The sequence below is a fragment of the Heloderma suspectum genome, chromosome 3, assembly GCF_057233095.1.
Source record: "Heloderma suspectum isolate Gila_16-S chromosome 3, 16-S_ref, whole genome shotgun sequence".
NCBI lineage: Eukaryota > Metazoa > Chordata > Lepidosauria > Squamata > Helodermatidae > Heloderma > Heloderma suspectum.
The window spans coordinates 282341436-282359910 of NC_139460.1; positions in this window are offsets into that span (position 1 = coordinate 282341436).

Sequence of the window (18475 nt, forward strand, 5' to 3'; positions counted from 1 at the left end):
GAGAGATTTTGATCCAGTATGCAAAGCAGCTAAAATGAGTAAAACTGCGGCTGAGATCCTGAGAACTGTTAACACAATGATATCTACAGCTGTGATGTTCTGCTGATGCTTGCACAAACATTAGCGAAAGCATTAGCGGACAGTTGCACAAGCATTAGTGCAAGACTTGGTGGAAGATATTCACAGCTGCGGCAGATTTTGCACACTGTATTCCACAGTCTTCCCAATCTAGCTGGTAATGTGTTGACAACGGCAATGTGTGATGATATTATTAAAAGAGCACCATGGGGAAACGGATGGAAAACAATTCCTTTGGTGAGTGTAGCAGGCAGCTTTTGAACTGATGCACAAACTACGTAATGTCATAACGACGCACCGTGCCCACTGTCGCTCATCAGTGTGGATGTGTTGAATGCCTTAGAGACGTCCTTGGAACCACGACCTCCTCCAGAGGTGGAGTTGCTTCTACTACTGGTGTTGATTTGTCCCTCCCCCTGCCCCCAGAACTGTTTTCTTCCTCATGCAGATTGGTGTCCTCATGCTTATTCAGTGGGTGAGCTGATGTCTCAGATCTTGGGGAGCCTCAAACACTTCTGGTGCTGCTGCAGTTCCCTTGCTGCACTCTGAATCCCTGTTGAAATACTTCGCAGGAATAAGGACTTCTGGATAAAAATAGGCCCTGCAAGTCTTGCACTGCAGTAGTGAGTGTCTCTTGATGTTGTAGTTGTTGTTGCTGATCAACCTCCTTCTGCCCCTACAGGTCGTGAATAAATCTAGGGAAGCAGGACCCATTCCCCATAATGTTGGCCCTGCTCCATGCTGCATCTGTCCTGGGGCTACTACTGATTTAATCTCTGTACTTCAGTCAAGTAATTCAATTAAGAGGAGTAAGTAGTGCCACAAATAATACTGCAAGTTCTACTACATGTGAGGGTCTTATTCCCCCACCACCCACATACTTGGTGACTACCCTGGGGACATGCTCAGACAAAGGCCAGTGACCAAGAATGCTCTATGAGTTGTCATCATCTGTCATTGCTGTGAGTTCATCACATCCTCCGATCATTACTGTGTGGCCGCTCAACTGTATATCAAATAAAGAGGACACATTTGAAACACCAGGTAATGTAGTTGGCTGGAAAATGATCACCTGAAACCACTTGTTATAAATGGATGATGTCTCATAGCATTATCTCTTTTTTCCGTATGGCTGTGTGATACCCCAGGGTAAGTATCTCCAAGTGTCGGACATATATTTTGGTGTCTAGTTAAATGAGCATAATGGCAGCAACACAACATGAAATAAGTGCATGTATTCATTTACATGCATGGGTCTCCTGCCCAAAGGTTAAAATGAGCACACTATCAACACTGAGTAGCCTTGCAACTAGGAGGTCATGTCAGGAGAGACCCAATTCATCAAGTCCAACATCATGTCTTGGTCAGCAGCAGCAGCAACCACTCTTCTCACATCACCCTTGATGTCATTCCACTTTTTGTAGCACAGCTGAGATGTTCTCTTGTGATGCCCAATAGCAAATACATCCATAGAAACTCTGTCCTGGAATGTTTTCATGGCTTGCCTAGCATCCCAAGCACAGATCCTACAAATGGAGTAATCAGAGTGCTTTAAGCACAAGTTCAGTAGAGTGAGTTACTCCAGTTGGCTTGCCTCTATCTATATTTTGCCTTCTGGAACCCCTGGTATTACTGTCTCTGGCAGTTCCGTTTGACCTGCTGGGTTGATATCATGTTTTTAGGAAGTACTGATGACTTGCACAATAATAGTACTGTAGTCCCAGTCATTGTGCTACTGGAGATCGGATTATATTAATATCTCTAGAACTCCACCAGGAAATTCCATAGAAATATATAAGAACAGGAATCAATTCTACAACTTGAACATTCAGTTTGTTTAGAATTTAAATGGAAATTTCACTAATATTTGTGCACATTTCCCAGGAAGTGAGAATGATGAAGCCCATATCTTCCAAACGTCTACAATAAGCACAACTCTAGAGCAGATGCCAGCAAGGCATCAATGGCTCTTGGGTAAGTGTGTCGCACACTACTGTTACAGGAATGGTGCCAGAAAAAAAAAAGCCAATGTAACAATTGGAGCAAGTATTGAAAAGATTGATTGACCATGTTGATTATGGTCATTGAAATCTCTTTCTATTTCTTGCAGGTGACTAGATATGCCCTACTACTGTATCTTTTAACCCCTTATAGAAAGAAGAGCAGGCACACCAGCAGAGGCTGCTTAGAAGCAGGTCTATAAGAGTGTGCTAGGCTGGCCACTGATGAATTGCCCCCAAAGAGGAAATGTATTACCAAAAAGGGGACAAAAGATGATACCGATTTGCATAAACTTTGCATTTTTATGGCTGTCTGTTTAAAAATTGTTTTTAGATATATGTTGTTGTTGTGTGCGCGCGCTATCTGTTCATATATTTTTACGTAATTTTTTTTTGTATTTTGTATAATACATTTTAATGTTTTTTTAATTTTTGTGAACCACCCACACAGCTTCGGCTGGGGTGGGGTGGGGTGGGATAGAAATATAATACATGAAATGAATGGAATGACATATGTTAATTTATATGTATAGATGGACATTTAGAAATTATTTTTATAATTTAAATAAAAATGCAGTACAGCTCACCATAGTGTGGAAGAATGTGACCAGGTGACCTGTGCGCCTTGCTCAGTCTGCTGTCCAGCTGCTGCACCCTTTATGATTCTTTTTCTTTAAACAGGACAATTTAAATAGAACCTACAATTCTGAATACACTTAAGAGGGAGTAAGTCCCATTAAAGACCGTGGGACTCTGAATAATAAACACACATAGAACTGCTTGTAGTTTGAGCACATGGGATTGGATTCAGGCTTAGCCACGTTCAGACTAAATCAATGGGATTTAAGTTAGTCATGACTAAATTAAGTCTCATTTATTTCAATGGATCCACCCTAAGCATGACTAAGCCTGGATCCAATCCATGGTGTTGGGGGAGAACAGCACTGTAGCAGCACACTATGCCCTGACCTTGATTGAATCATAGTATCACAGAATCACAGAATAGTAGGGATGGAAGGGGCCTATAAGACCATCAAGTCCACCCCCCTGCTCAATACAGGAATCCAAGTCAAAGCATTCCTGACAAGTGGCTGTCCAGCCTTGTTAGTCATCACTGACTATATTTCTATACTGCCTTCCTAGAGCCAACTGATCAGTTTACAAAAAATTCCGAAGAAAGAAACAATATATGTTGTTGTGTCAATGTCATAAGTTCTTGCATCAGACACTAAAACAACCATGTGTAGGCACACATTTCATGTCTGTGCATAAGCTTGCATCAGATACTGAAATGCAAATGTGCAAAGGTGGGGGTGCAGCATGCCTTCGCAACATTCCCACTCCAGGTTCATTCCACCTAAATGCTAAGGGCTTCTCTATTGAGTATACAGGACATGCAGGACAATCCTGGATTTCCTTTCCTTCCTTCCTTCCTTCCTTCCTTCCTTCCTTCCTTCCTTCCTTCCTTCCTTCCGTCTTCCTCTTTCTGTCTTCACTTATTTTCCACTTTAAAAATGCTGCAGTGTGACTCTAGCATCATTCCAGAGGTAGTTTTTTAAGTGGTAAAAAAAAAACAACTTCCACCCCCTAAGCCATGGGTGGGCAACATTGCCCCCCAATTTGTTAATTTTTTTAAAATGCCATCCAAACCAGTTATGGAGTGTGAAAAGGGTCAAAATTAGCTTACACACCAGCAAATTTTGATCCTTTTGGTGCTCTGTAGTCAGTCTGGACACCATTTTTAATTTGATTTAATGTTTATTTTTGGCACTGCTCTCAAAGATGCCCACTCCCTTCCCTCACCCCACAAAATAAGGGATTGTGTTTGACCCCACAATCCCTGTGAAAGTTGTTCCCTGCCAATTTTGCTGGAACAGGGATGGGGGTGCAGCTACAGCCCTAAATGGAGTTGGAGTATACTTTTCTTCTTCCCCCATCCACAAGTCCCAGTTGTTGTTTTTTAAAATGGGCATTAAGTAAAGTAGGGCAGGCCCTAAACTAACAGAGTATTAAAGCATACTAGAATGACGCTTCATACTTGTTTAATAACAGAGGGGTGACCCTTTCTTGTGACCCTTTTCCTTCCTTCCAGAATCATCTGTCTGGCCATTATTGAAAATAGAACAGTTCTCCTCCAGCTGACTCCACAGGCAAGCTGATAGCTGCGTTCTCATGACAGCTAGGGATGGTTTTATGGGCCCAAATGGACCAGTTTAAATTCAAAAGTGTTTCATACATTCTCCCATGTGGCAGCTGTAAACTAAGAAACTGTGATGGTTTTCAAACAAGCAAAATGGAACAGTGTGCCTCAATATACCAAATATATTGCAATAGGATAATAAGCAAAGGGCCATGAGCAAGGGGCAATAGCAAAGGGAAATATGTCACCCTGCTTCTTGTTATAGGATGCAATCAAGACATCCCATAAACAGGGTTCCACTCATGGGTTGCACTGCTGGAGGAAAGGTGAGGTGTGATTTTTGCAGATTCTTTCACCTTGCAACCATCTCCCATGTTCCCTCCGGATCAGCTTTTCAGGGGGTTTCACAGAGAACACACAAAAATGGCCTCCCTCATCCTCCAGTAGAAGCCTCCACTACGAGCTTTTCTATATGATGCATTTATTGTGCACTTGTAAGTCCTTACTCGTGGTTCTTTAGATGATGTTGTGATCCTCCAGTTTCACTTCTATTTTTTAAGAGCACTTTCCCATGGGTATTTAGACTGGGGAAAAATTAGTATTATTTCTGAAAGCGAAAGAAAATGTATTTTCCTACTTGTGTAATTGCATTATTCCACTATAGCATAGTGCCACCTAGAGGATATGTAGCAGGAAAGTATGAAAAGAAAAGCTCTTTGTGTTGAGTTCGTACCTCTATTCTGAGAGGAAACTGAAAGTAGATACAGTGGATTAACAGCCTTGTGTAGAATTTCTAAGTCCCTTCCATAAATCGAAGGATCCCTACCTTTCACAGAAGGCCATATCTGGATCCAGCCCATTGATTTTTGCCTTTTGTTTTGTAACTGAACTGTTGCTGGAATAATTTGTAGGTGAGGGCAGAAAAACATGTTGCATAGCTGTAAACTGAGGAGGACATCTTCTTCAGGATATTGGAAAAATCTCAGAGCTGCAGCCAATTCATATGAAATTAATATAATTCTCTTTCCCATCACAGACACCAGAGAAGGAATGAAATCATCACAAGATCTGAAAACTAACTGATTTCTTTTCACTTAGCTTTTTGTTTGAAGTCAAGGGGTATTTTTGTTGTCGTACATTCGCAACATCTTTTCTCAGGGTCATCTCCAGGTTTCAAGGGCCCCTGGGCCTCCTTTAGGTTGATGGGACCTCATAGGCTTGCCTGGCAGTGGTGACAGAAACAGTATTGCACACGCGGCTGGGAGCTGCCATTTGGATTTCCTACAATGACCCTGAGCACCAGACACAGTGTTACTCTAGGGCATTAAAATGGAGGGTCACTGCCCCCAGCTGCCCCATGTGGAAAGGCCAGGGCAAGTGTCAGTGCTGGTAGGTCCAGCTAGGCCACCGGCAGCTTCCCTAGGATGCAAGGTGCTGATGTTGGTTCTATCATTTCTGCATCATTGAGGGACAGAAACTTAATTTACAAATGGAAACACACACAAATAAACATTGGATGGGCCAGAGTGAATCTGAGGCCACAGGCAACCTGTGGTAATATGTTACAACCCTCCCCTTGTGTAAAGAAATCCAAGGCAAAAAAGGAGTTTACCCAGTGTTGATGGCAATTTTACTAAGAGGCTTTGGTCAGATCCAAACATCTCATTGGTATCATAGTCTGCACAGTGAAAAGTAATGGCGCCTAAGAGACTCGAATATAATTCTGTCCTCAGGTTTCTTATTCCTGGTGTTCTTTCTTCCCAGCAAGAGATCATGTGTAGGTTCAGTGACACCAAAGGCTTCCAATTATAGTATCACTTCTGGCCTCTGTTCACTCCGTCAACAGTCAGCTTCCACTAGAGGCAGTTGAGCACACCTGACCTTTCAAGCTTATTGAGGCCCGCATTTGTTGTATTCATGTATTTCAAAGGGTGGGATCCTGTTACCTGGGAGGGTGTTGCAGGGGCCATAGGGTACTGCAGACCTCCCCCTCTAGAGGGAGAGATGGAGGTCTGACCACAGAGTTCCTCCCTGGATGATGGTAGGGTTTTCTGTCACTATGACTGCTCAGCTGGTGGTGCTCCACTGTCAGTAAGTGCGACAATACCCAAGAGAGCACCTTCCCCCCTAACAACCTGCCTGGTCACTGAGCTCATCGGAGGGCATGCTCCTGGTGGTTCTGCATGGAACTATGGCCTGACTGGAGTCCATCCGGAGAAGAGCCTTCAGTGTGGTGGCCCCCTTTCTATGGAACTCTCTGCCTCTGGAAGTCAGGCAGGCGCCAACACTGTGTTGTTTCCAGTGCCTCCTGAAAACAGCTCGATTCCAGGAAGACTTCCTTGACTGATCAGCCACAGTTTTTATCGGTATCCTGTTTTGAAAAATAACTTATATGGAGTTTTATTTCTTTTATCTTTTTATCATTTTATCTTTTATTGTTCACTGCTCCAGAATCTGTATATAAATTCTGTAAATAAAATAAGATAAAGAAATAAGGGGGCATTCCTTGTGCCCATGGGTGGATTTGGGGCAGCTTTTGACCTGCCAGAGCCAAAGCCCCCTCCTTCCTTGCATCTGCCAGTGGAATGGGGAGTGGGATGGGGAACTATGCCAGTGCTGTAGCTGGCATTATTTCCCCTCCCATTGAAACCAATGGGCAGGAAACACTATCCTGGCTAGGACTGGGCCCTGCGGGAAGCAGCTGGTAGAATAAGATCTGGGATAAGGAGCTTCGCCAGGAAGGCAAAGTTCACCTGCAGTCAGCAGTTATTCATTCATTCCATTTCTATGCTGCCCAGTGGCTCTCTAGGTTATGCTGGGTAAACAAGAGCAATCAAGGCAGAGACCGCTAGCACCACAGATCGCACTCCGCAGGAGCCGCCGGGTGAGGCAGTTTCTCATGGAATGAGCTGTTGCTCTAGCCGGAGACTAGCAGCAAGGAGGGCTTAAGTAGGCCACTCAACCCAGCTTGCTCAGATCCTCCACCTCACATTGGCTGCTGACTGCAACCTTAAAGGGCCCTGCTCGTTTCTGTCGTCTTCAGACATTTAAACGGGCCCTGCTCCTTAAAGGGCCCTGCTCATTCCTGTCATCTTAAGACATTTAAAAGGGCCCTGGTCCTTAAAAGGCCCTGCTCATTTCTGTAATCTTCAGACATTTAAATGGGCCCTGCTCCTTAAAGGGCCCTGCTCATTCCTGTCATCTTAAGACATTTAAATGGGCCCTGCTCCTTAAAGGGCCCTGCTCATTTCTTCTGTCTTAAGACATTTAAAAGGGCCCTGCTCCTTAAGGGGCCCTGCTCATTTCTCTCGTCTTAAGCTGCTACAAGGCCACAGGACCTGAGATACTTTGGGAGAGCCATCCTTGGAGGCTAAGGAGGGTGGGAGGGTGGCTCCTTTGGTCTTGGGGATACACCAGGGGTGCCTGAGGGACCTCCTTGGAGTGAGGTGACCAGTATCTTGTTGGGCTCAGAGTCCTTTGGGGCTGATGCCCAGCCTCCAGACCCAGGGTCATGAGAAAAACAAGCAAAGGAAAAACCCATGCCACCACAAAGGACAGAAGTTACCACCATCCCACCACCCTTTTTGCCCTGGGGAGCTCCAGCCCAGCAAGGTGTAGGAAGTGGCTGATTTTCTGCCCTAGGTTCTTCCTCCACCACCTTCATTAGTTTGCTCTGTAAAAGTTGTTCCGGGCCTCCCTGACCAAAGACTCAAGGCAATGCGCAATAAAATATGAAACATGAAAAGCAGTAGTTGTACAGAACAGAAGACCAACTCCAGCAAAACACAGAGTTAACACACAACACTACTCTAAACAAGAACGCTCCACATTAACATTACTGGTTTAATATTTTTAAAAAGTAAAAACAGCTCCCCTAAAACGACGCAGTGAAATGGGCTAGTGAACCTCCCGGGGGGGGTTCATAATAGCTACACCATTAGAGAGAACATCGCTGACTCAGTTCCCAGGACATACTAATTACACCTTTCAAAGGGATGGTAGGGGCAGAAAACATGCACACACACTCCATGTGTCCCACTGTTACTGGCAAATGTTGTGGCCGATAAGCGAAGGAGGACGTCTTATGAACGTAGAGCTGGCTTCCATAAAAGCTTGCTTTCAGTAGAGGGTGACAGCTACTCCGCCACTGGAATGGCTAAACAGCTGTTTATAGCAATTTGTTATGCTGAGCTAGTTCAGCTTCTCCAAAATCTAGACAGGTCAATTCTTTGCTGTTTCAATAAAAGCTGACTTGTTTGGCAAATAATCTCGGCATCACTGGAACGCATTTACAAATGGCCAAGGATGCTTTTTCATAAAGGGAGGATGCACAAATGCAGACTAGCGTGGTATAAATTCAGCTGAGAAGCTTTTAGATGGAAGGCAAACTTAACTGAAAACAGTAGCGATTTAGTCACAGGGATTGTTGACTCCCTGCTCTTCAGTGATCAATTACACCGATATTCCCACCTCTTACACAGTTGCCCCAATCCGTCTTAGCGGCTGGCATGCACACATGGAAGCGGGCATCTGCCTAGCTGCATGAGGACCCATGCAAACCAAGGCTGCGTAAGCCCTCTCTCCTCCCGTCTAACTGCACACTAACACACATAGCCTTGTCAGAAAATCATCAGTGATCCGCTCAAGCAAGGGGCTGGGCTTAGCTTACCTGCTGCCCTCTCTGCTGAATGGCTCAGTGATGTGATTTCCAATTAACTGAGAAGGCTACATAGCACAGCCATAGCTGCTGCACATATCCAGAGCTGGATTGGGGCCAAACTAATATCACCTATGCCAGGATATTTCTTTTTTTTAGAAATTCAACATTCAGAACACATCCCATGGCTACATTTCATGGTGGATATCATGCTGTAACCCAAACTGGAATTAAGCTAGGTCCTGCTTCAGATGTGAGGACTGAGTTGGGTTCACACTTGAAACATGGAATCGTGTTCTGACTGTGCACACCAGTCCACAATGTTAGGGCCCAGCTACCAATCCTGTCTGTCTCTCAAGTCATCTGCATGTGTGTGTGTGTCTTACACACTCTCTTTCACACACACCACATTGACAATTGTGTGAGGGAGAAATCTTGGCTATTTATTTATCACATTTATATCACAGTTTTACTCCAAGGAGCTCACAGTGATGTACATGATCCCAGCCACCCATGCACACACTTATGTCCTCACAACCACCCTGCAAGGTAGGTTGTTGTTGTTATTATTATTATTTACATTTCTATACTGCCCAATAGCCAAAGCTCTCTAGGCAGTTTACAAAGATTAAAACATTAAAAAGACAGTATACCGAGATTAAAAGACATTTACTAGGGCTGTGCAGAGACCCTCAAATCCATCTCGGAAGCCACTTCGCACCTTCTAAGGCAGGCCCGATCTGGCTCTGGCAGATTTGGGGGGCCCCCCGACCAGCCTTGGCCCTGAACCCAAAGCAGGATTTGGATGGCGAACCCTGCTTCAGTTCGCCCCCGCCGAAACCCCCTTACCTTGCTGCCTCCTCCCCCTCCACCATCGTCATCCTCGCTGCCTCCTCCTCTGCCGCCGCCGCCATCCTCGCCACCTTCTCTGTCGCCATCCTTGCTGCCACTGCCCTTGCCGCCGCCCTCACCGCCAACACTGTCGCCATCCTTGCCACCACCAACTGCTGTGGCCTGAATGTGTGCGGTGACTCTTACTGCAGGGAGTCACCATTTTTAAAATGGCAACCTTCTGGAATTTCCGGTGAGGACGGCAGCGGAGAAGGTGGAGGGTTGGCAGCGGAAGTGGCGGCAGAAGCAGCAGTGGCGAGGACGACAGCAGCAGCAACAACAGAGGCAGCGAGGACGGCGGTGGCTCAGGTAAGGATCTGGAGGCGCTAGGGGGGCTGAGTTGGGGGGGCGAAGCTCCGAAGCACACCGAGTGCTTTGGAGAGCCCCCGACCCACTCCAGGTCACTTCATGCCCCCTCTGCTTCATCTCGGAAGGGGTACAAAGTGACCCCAAGCAGCCCGCTTTGACTCGGGCTTCGGGCCTCAGGCTGAAGCAGTGCACAGCCCTACCATTTACATAAAAAACATGAACAGACAATATACACAAGACAACATATATCTAAAACAACTTCAAACAAGAAATCTCAAGCAACAACCATAACCATAAAATATGATAAGTTGATTAAACTTATCATATACTGCCGAATGTCTGGGAGAAGAAAAACATCTTAACTTGGGACTGAAAAGTTAGCAATGTTGGTGCCAGGTGGTCCTCATCAGGGAGATCATTTCATAATTGGGGGAGGGGGCACCACTGAGAAGGTCCTCTCCCTTGTTGCTGTCTTCTGAGCTTCCCTCGGAGTAGGCAGCCAGAGGAGGACCTTAGATGTTGAGCGTAGTGTACGGGTAGGTTCATGTTGGGAGAGGTGCTCCGTCAGGTAGAATCATAGAATCATAGAATAGTAGGGTTGGAAGGGGCCTACAAGGCTATCAAGTCCAACCCCCTGCTCAATGCAGGAATCCAGGTCAGAGCATCCCTGACAGATGGCTGTCTAGCCTCGTCCTGAATGCCTCCAGTGTGGGAGAGCCTACTACCTCCCTAGGTAATTGGTTCCATTGTTGTATTGCTCTGACAGTCAGCATGTTTTTCCTGATGTTCAGCTGGAATCTGGCTTCCTGTAACTTGAGCCCATTATTCTGTGTCCTGCACTCCAGGATGATCGAGAAGAGATGCTGGCCTTCCTCTCTGTGACAACCTTTCAAGTACTTGAAGAGCGCTATCATATCACCCCTCAGTCTTTAAGCTAAACATGCCCAGTTCTTTCAGTCTCTCTTCAGAGGGCTTTATTTCAAGTCCCTTGATCATCTTTGTTGCCCTCCTCTGAACCCTCTCCAGCTTGTCTGCATCCTTCTTAAAATGTGGTACCCAGAACTGGACACAGTACTCCAGATGAGGCCTAACCAGTGCTGAGCAGAGGGGAACTAGTACTTCCCGGGATTTGGAAGCTATGCTTCTATTAATGCAGCCCAAAATAGCATTGGCCTTTTTTGCAGCCATGTCACATTGTTGGCTCATATTCAGCTTGTGATCTACAACAATTCCAAGATCCTTCTCGCTTGTAGTGTTGTTGAGCCATGTATCTTGTCATGATGATACATCTTGTAAGATGTATCTTACATCTTGTAACTGTGCATTTGGTTTCTTTTTCCTAGCTGCAGAACTTGACATTTATCCCTATTAAATTTCATTCTGTTGTTTTCAGCCCAGCACTCCAGTCTATCCAGATCACTTTGAATTTTGTTTCTGTCTTCCAAAGTATTAGCTATCCTGCCCAATTTTGTGTCATCTGCAAATTTGATCAGCATTCCCTGCACCTCCTCCTCCAAGTCATAAATACAAATGTTGAACAGCACTGGGCCCAGGACTGAGCCCTGCGGTACCCCTCTCATTACCTCTCCCCAGTTTGAGAAGATCCCATTGATAAGCACTCTTTGAGTCCGATTCTGTAGCCAACTGTGGATCCACCGGATCGTTGTTTCATCTAGCCCACTTTGAGCTAATTTGCTACTCAGGATATCATGGGGCACTTTGTCGAAAGCTTTGCTGAAGTTGAGGTATATGATGTCCACAGCATTCCCACAGTCCACAAGGGAGGTGACTTGATCAAAAAATGAGATCAGTTTTGTCTGGCAGGATTTGTTCTTGACAAATCCATGCTGGCTTCGAGTAATCACTGCATTGTTTTCAAGGTGCTTACAGATGGATTGCTTTATCATCTGCTCCAGAATTTTCCCAAGAACTGATGTCAGACTGACTGGTCTGTAGCTCCCAGCTTCCTCCTTTTTACCCTTTTTGAAGATAGGGACAACATTAGCCCTCCTCCAGTCATCTGGCACTTCACCCGTCCTCCATGATTTCTCAAAGAGAATAGACAGTGGCTCTGAGAGTTCTTCTGCCAGTTCCTTTATTATTCTAGGATGCATTTCATCTGGCCCTGGAGATTTGAACTCATTCAAAGTAATTAGGTGTTCCTTGACCACATGCCTATCGATCTCAAGCTGCAATCCTGCTCCTTCAGCCTGTACTTCGCCTTTGCCAGGGGGGTCAAAGACCCTCTTTTGGGAGAAAACTGAGCCAAAGTAGGAAGTGAGCACCTCTGCCTTTTCTTTGTCCTCTGTTATCATTTTGCCATCCTTCTTTAATAGCTGAACCACCATTTCTTTCCTCTGTCTTTTACTACGCACGTAGCTGAAGAAAGCCTTTTTGTTGCATTTAGCATCCCTCGCTAACCTCAGCTAGTTCTCAGCTTTAGCCTTCCTGACGCCATCCCTGCAATTCTGTGCTACCTGCCTGTACTCTTCCTTTGTTGTTTGGCCTTCTTTCCACTTCCTATATGTGTCCTTTTTTGTTTTCAGGTCATCCCTAAGCTTCTTGTGAAGCCACATTGACTTCTTCTGTTGTCTTCCACCTTTTCTTCTTGTTGGAATTGTTTGTAATTGTGCCTTGAGAATTTCCTTTTTTAAAAGCTCCCACCCATATTGGACTCCTTTTCTCGTTAGAGTCACTTGCCATGGGACCTTACTGGTCATTGTTCTGAGTTTATTAAAATCAGCTTTCCTAAAATCCAGGGTATGTGTTTGACTACACTCGGCTTTTGCTTCCCTTAGAACCAAGAACTCAAGTATAACATGGTCGCTTTCCCCCAGAGTTCCTGTAACTGCTACTTGATCCACTAAGTCATCTCTGTTGGTTAGGATGAAGTCAGGGATAGCCAATCCTCTAGTTCCTTCCTCTACTTTCTGTAGGAGGAAGTTATCTGACACACAAGTCAGGAATTTCCTGGAGGGGCCATGTGTTGCAGAATTTGTCTCCCAACAAATATCAGGGAAATTGAAGTCTCCCATTACTACTACATCATGCTTCCTTGAAACATTGGCTATTTGCTTTTCAAAAGTTTCATCCTCGTCTTCTCCTTGATTGGGTGGCCGATAGTAGACTCCGACCACCATGTTCCTTTTATTCTTTCCTCCATTTATTTTGATCCAGAAGCTCTTGATGGGGCTACCAAGCTCATCCTCCTGTATTTCTGTACAGAGATATGTATTTTTCACATACAATGCAGCCCCACCTCTCTTTCTGTTCCTCCTGTTCTTTTTGAACAAGTTATATCCTACAATTGCTGTATTCCAGTCATGAGAGTCATCCCACCAAGTTTCAGTCATACCTATCAGGTCATAATTTCCCTCTTGTATTAAGAGTTCAAGTTTGTTCTGTTTGTTTCCCATACTCTGGGCATTAGTATATAGACATCGAAGACCATGTGCTTCATAGTCTGGCTTTCTTCCTACATGTGTCTGAAGACTATTATTGGGTGCTATTAGAGCTGTTCTCTCCATTGCAGTGCATGAGCCTTTGTCCATTGTTACCCCCAACTTTACATCTCCCTTCCCCGAAGGATTCAGTTTAAAGCCCTCTTGATGAAGTTCTTCATGCTGTGACCAAACACATTCTTCCCAGCCCTTGTGAGGTGCAACCCATCCCTTGCCAACAGTCCATCTTCCAGGAAGTATAGCCCGTGGTCCCAGAATCCAAATCTCTCGTGCCGGCACCACCTTCGTAGCCATTCACCCAGAGTATTTTTCTTTCCCTTTCTATCCCTCTTCTAACTACTGGAAGGATGGATGAGAAAACTATCTGGGCCCCAAAGTTCTTGAGTTTCCTTCCCAAAGCGTCAAAGTCTGACATGATTTCTTCATAGCTCCGCTTGGTGGTATCATTTGTTCCCACATGGATGAGAAGAAAGGGATACCTGTCAGTGGGCTTTATGAGTGCAGGCAGCCTTTCAGTCACGTCTCTAAACCGTCCTCCTGGGAGACAGCATACCTGGTGAGTCCACGGGTCTTCGCAACATACTTGGGTCTCGATCCCATGCAGCAAGGAGTCTCCCACTACTACTACTCTTCTCTTGTTGTTGTTGGAGGCCTGGGTTTCATCACCTCTGCTTGACTGACCTTCAGCCTCTTGCTCGCTCTCATGCAGGTTCCCCTGTGATTCTTCCTCTACAGGCCATCCTCCAGTCCCATCCTCAAGTACCTGGAAGCAGTTCCACAGCTCCACTGCTTCCACTGGTGTAGAGTAGCATCTAGTTCTTTTGCTCCTAACTGTCACCGTTTTCCAAGGAGTATCCTCTACTGCATTTTTCCTCACCTCAGCATTTCCCACTTCTGCCTCAGCTTGCTGTTGCTCTTCAAGCTTCTGGTCTTCACTTTGCTGCTGTAGTTCTACCATTCTGTCTAAGAACTCTTTGTGTTCTCTTATTCCCTGAAGGGTCGACAGTCGCTGCTCCAGTCCTCTTATTTTTTCTTCCAGCAGTGTGATCAACTTGGACTTGTTGCAGGTGTAGGCCATGTTGTTCTCAGGCAAGAAAACAAACATTGCACAAACCTTGCAGGACACCAGCACTGGAGAGTCTTGTCCTTCCATTGCCTCTTTTCCCTTTTTGTGTCTAGCTTTGTGATTGTTCTAGACTATCCTGTGCCTGCTCCTCTACTCACTAGAGGTTAAAAATTAAAATCAGAGTCCCACTGGTGTGGAAGCGTGTGTTACAAGAAAAATAATTTTAAAAAGATGTTAGGGGCCTCCCCCTTGATCCCCCCTGCCAAACTCCCCTGGCTAACTCCTGTTTGCTCCCCCTGTTTGCTCGCTGTGGTCGCTCTGGGAGCTTGCTTGCTTCTGTAGTCCCTGGACCAGCTGGAGCAGCTTCCTCTGCTCTGCTCTGCTCTGCTGGGAGGCGGGAAACAGACTGAAGCTTCCCGCCCAGTCAGCTGCTGGGAGTACTCAGGCCACCCCCCCCCCATTCAGTTGGAGCTCTCAGGTATTGTGGTCCCAAGCCATGTTAGGCTTTATAGGTTAAAACCAGTATCTTGAACTGGGCTTGGAAACATACAGGCAGCCAGTACAAGCAGGCCAGAGTCAGTCTTATACATTCCTACCTTTTGGTCCCCGTTATCAACCTGGCTGCCACATTTTGCATGAGCTGCAGCTTCTGAACCATCTTCAAAGGCAGCCCCATGTAGAGTGCAATGCAGTAATCTAACTTGGAGATTGCCAGAGTATAGGTTAGGCTGAGAAATAGCGGCTTGCCCAGGGTTATCCAATGAGTTTTGTGGCTAAGTAGGGATTTGAATCTGGGTTTCCCCAGTCCTAAGCACTGACTATACCACAGTGGTCTGCACTCCTTTCTCTTGCCATTTACAGCACAATCCTACGCATGTTTTCAGAAGTAAGTTGCACTGTGTTCAGTAGCACTTACTCCCAGGTAAGTGTGCACAGGATTGTAGACTTTATTTTCTATGGGGAGGACATTGCTTATATGGAGGAACATTCTGTCAAGTGGGCCCCCATCTAGGTCTTGTCTTGACCTACATTAAGGGCCAAAACAAACATTACTTTGAATCTTTTTCTAGCAACTATGTCTTAAAAAAACAAACAAACAACTACTCTAGAGTAGGCATGGGGACCCCAATCCAGCTCTGGACCTAAGCAGGAGAGTAGAGGCGCTTTAACCATTTCCCCCTTGATCTGGATTGAGGTCCCAGAGTAAAAATGAAAGCAAGACATTGCTGCTAGATATAGGGATGTCTAGAATCGCAATGGATTTGAATGAGTCTGGATTTCTATGAATCCAACCTGCAGATTCCCCAGTGGACTGGCTTTTTCTGAGTCACACAGATTCTGCAGACTCGCAGACCACTTTTTCACTTTTGGGGAGGATTTTTACTAATCCACATTAGCGCTAATGCACACTTGTGCAAATGCACTTTAATGTGCATTTGCTCAAGTGCACAAGTGTGCATTAGTGCTAATGTGCACTTGTGCTAATGCACCAATGTGAATTTGTTGTAATGTGCATCAGTGCAAGTAAAACAAAATTCTGCTAAAAAAATTCCGAATCCATCAATGCGTGGACAATGGAATGAAAGAATGCCTGACGATCCCAAACACAGACAGAATGGATTTAACAAGATCTGTACATCCCAACTGCTAGATATGGATTTAAACTAATATCTCTTTTGGCTCTAATTTGCTGTAATGTCACTTTAGAATAGCAATACATGAACCCTAACATAACATTGCCCACTCCATCACGATTTGTATGATGTCAGTTGTGGCAACAATTTGCTCATGACCCTAAAACCAAGGCATACTGGTCCTTAAAAATTGCACATTGCTTGGCACAATGTTCTTCCATGAGAATGCTTGATAATATAAATGAGTGAATCAGTTCCTCAATGAACAGATTGGGCAGGCTGATGATATCTGGTCCATTTAATGTCATCTTTCAGACGCGTGCTTTCCTTTCTTTTCCATAAACTCTCACACGGCATTATACTTCCTATTTAATATTGAAAGAAAAGGTTCCCCAAGGTTTTGATGGTTTCCTGAGTAGGAGCTAGAAAGAGCTTAGTCTTTTTGAAGATGGATCAGTGCAAGTTAGAATCTCCCCCACAACATACCTCAGGCTGCCGTCTTTTATTCCACCTTCCCATCCCTGGCAGAACTCTTAACAGATGAAGGGGCAGCAGAAATTTGACCACAGAAGCTTTCCCCAGCATGGAAATGAAGTGATGGGAAAAGCTGTACTAGCTGAATTTTGTACTGCCCAGTTGCCAGTCAGATCCTTGTTGCCGGCCTCCATCTCTATCCTACTGGCTATTATTTCTGTATTTGCCTTACAACAGGGGTACAGAACCTCAGGCCAAACCCAGCTTGCCCAGGGTCCTCATTCGGCCCTCTGGGACTCTCTTTTAAAGGTTGGATTGCTTCTCCTAAGGTTTTGTTACTGGCAGTAGGAGCTTTAAGCTAAAATATCCTGGCCTTTTTGGCCCTGCCCCTTTTGCCTTCAGCTCTGTCCAACAAATGTGGTCTTGAGATCTTCTCTAAAATGGAATTTGGTCCTTAGGCTGAAACAGGTTCAACACCACTGCCTTAAAACATAGCATATGTGTTCATAGAAGAGTGCTGCAGGCTGAATGAGAGAGCGGTGGAGCCAGGAGGCCATCCGTTGATGCCCGTGGAAGTTGGGCAAACCATCACAGACAGTGGCTCCAGCCTGCCTAGTCATGCAGCGGCCAAGTGGTTGTAGGAACACCAGAAGCTGTCTTCAGGTTGGATGATTTGTCCATCCAATGCAGTATTGTCTCCCCCGAGTGTCAACAGCTCTCCAGGGTTGCAGACAGATGTCTTCCCATCACCTTCTATCTGATTCTTTTGACGGGAGATGCCAGGGATTGAACTTGGGGCCTTCTGCCTGATAAGCACATGCTCCATTACTGAGTTACGGGAGGAAAGGGTCCTCTGGGCTCCGCCCATCTGCCAAAGGCTTTAGTCATTGGATTGATTTTGCCCATTTTCCCAACCAGCACGGCATTATCGTTTTTGACGATAAGTAAAAGTAAGCGAGTAAGTGGAAAACGGAGTCTTGGGCGGGGTGGGGGGACCTCCTCTAAGCACATTCGGCAAATTCAGAAGAACTGTATCACCTCTCAAAATTCACCCAGCATTCTCCAGGCTGCCAGAAAAGCAAGACAAATACAAAACAAGCCAACCTGGCTGAGCCGAAGCTTCTGGCCCATTCACTGGTAGGATGAGTTTAAATATGCCACTGAAAGCCTGCATTGGCACCGGTGCATTGCCATTCTCAGTGGGAGCCCAGGCATGAGAGCAGGAGGGAGGCAAGAGGGAGGATTCTGACTGGAGAGGCGGACATTATGTGGAGTGACATGCAAAAGCAAGGCAAGGCCAGGCCTTGTGGGAATGCTCAAATGGTTTGTCAAGCACATGAAAATCTCAGCCTGGTAGGGGATTTGTGCATGTGTCTGAAAAGAATGAACAAAACATTTGCACACTTCTCTGTATGCCTGTGCAGATATTTACATTGGTCTGATCTCACTAGCCTGTAACCTGCTTGCAGCTGCCTCCTCAGTACTCAGTGGCAGGCTGTTTTCTTTTTTTAAAAGGGAATTTAAAAATAATACTTAAAAGGAGGCCAGCATCAGCTGCAGTGATCCCTCTGGGGCCCATGAGTCCTGATGTTTGCCCCACCTTTCCTTGTGCTGACACAAAAGAAAAAAGAAAAGAAGAGGCCGCAGAATTGTATTCTGGAGTGGCAGAACTGATAAGATGCTCTCTGTATCCATTCATCCATGAAGTCCTATAGGTATTAGTCGGATATTTTTCAGCACCAGCTCATGTGAAGGAAAATAACAT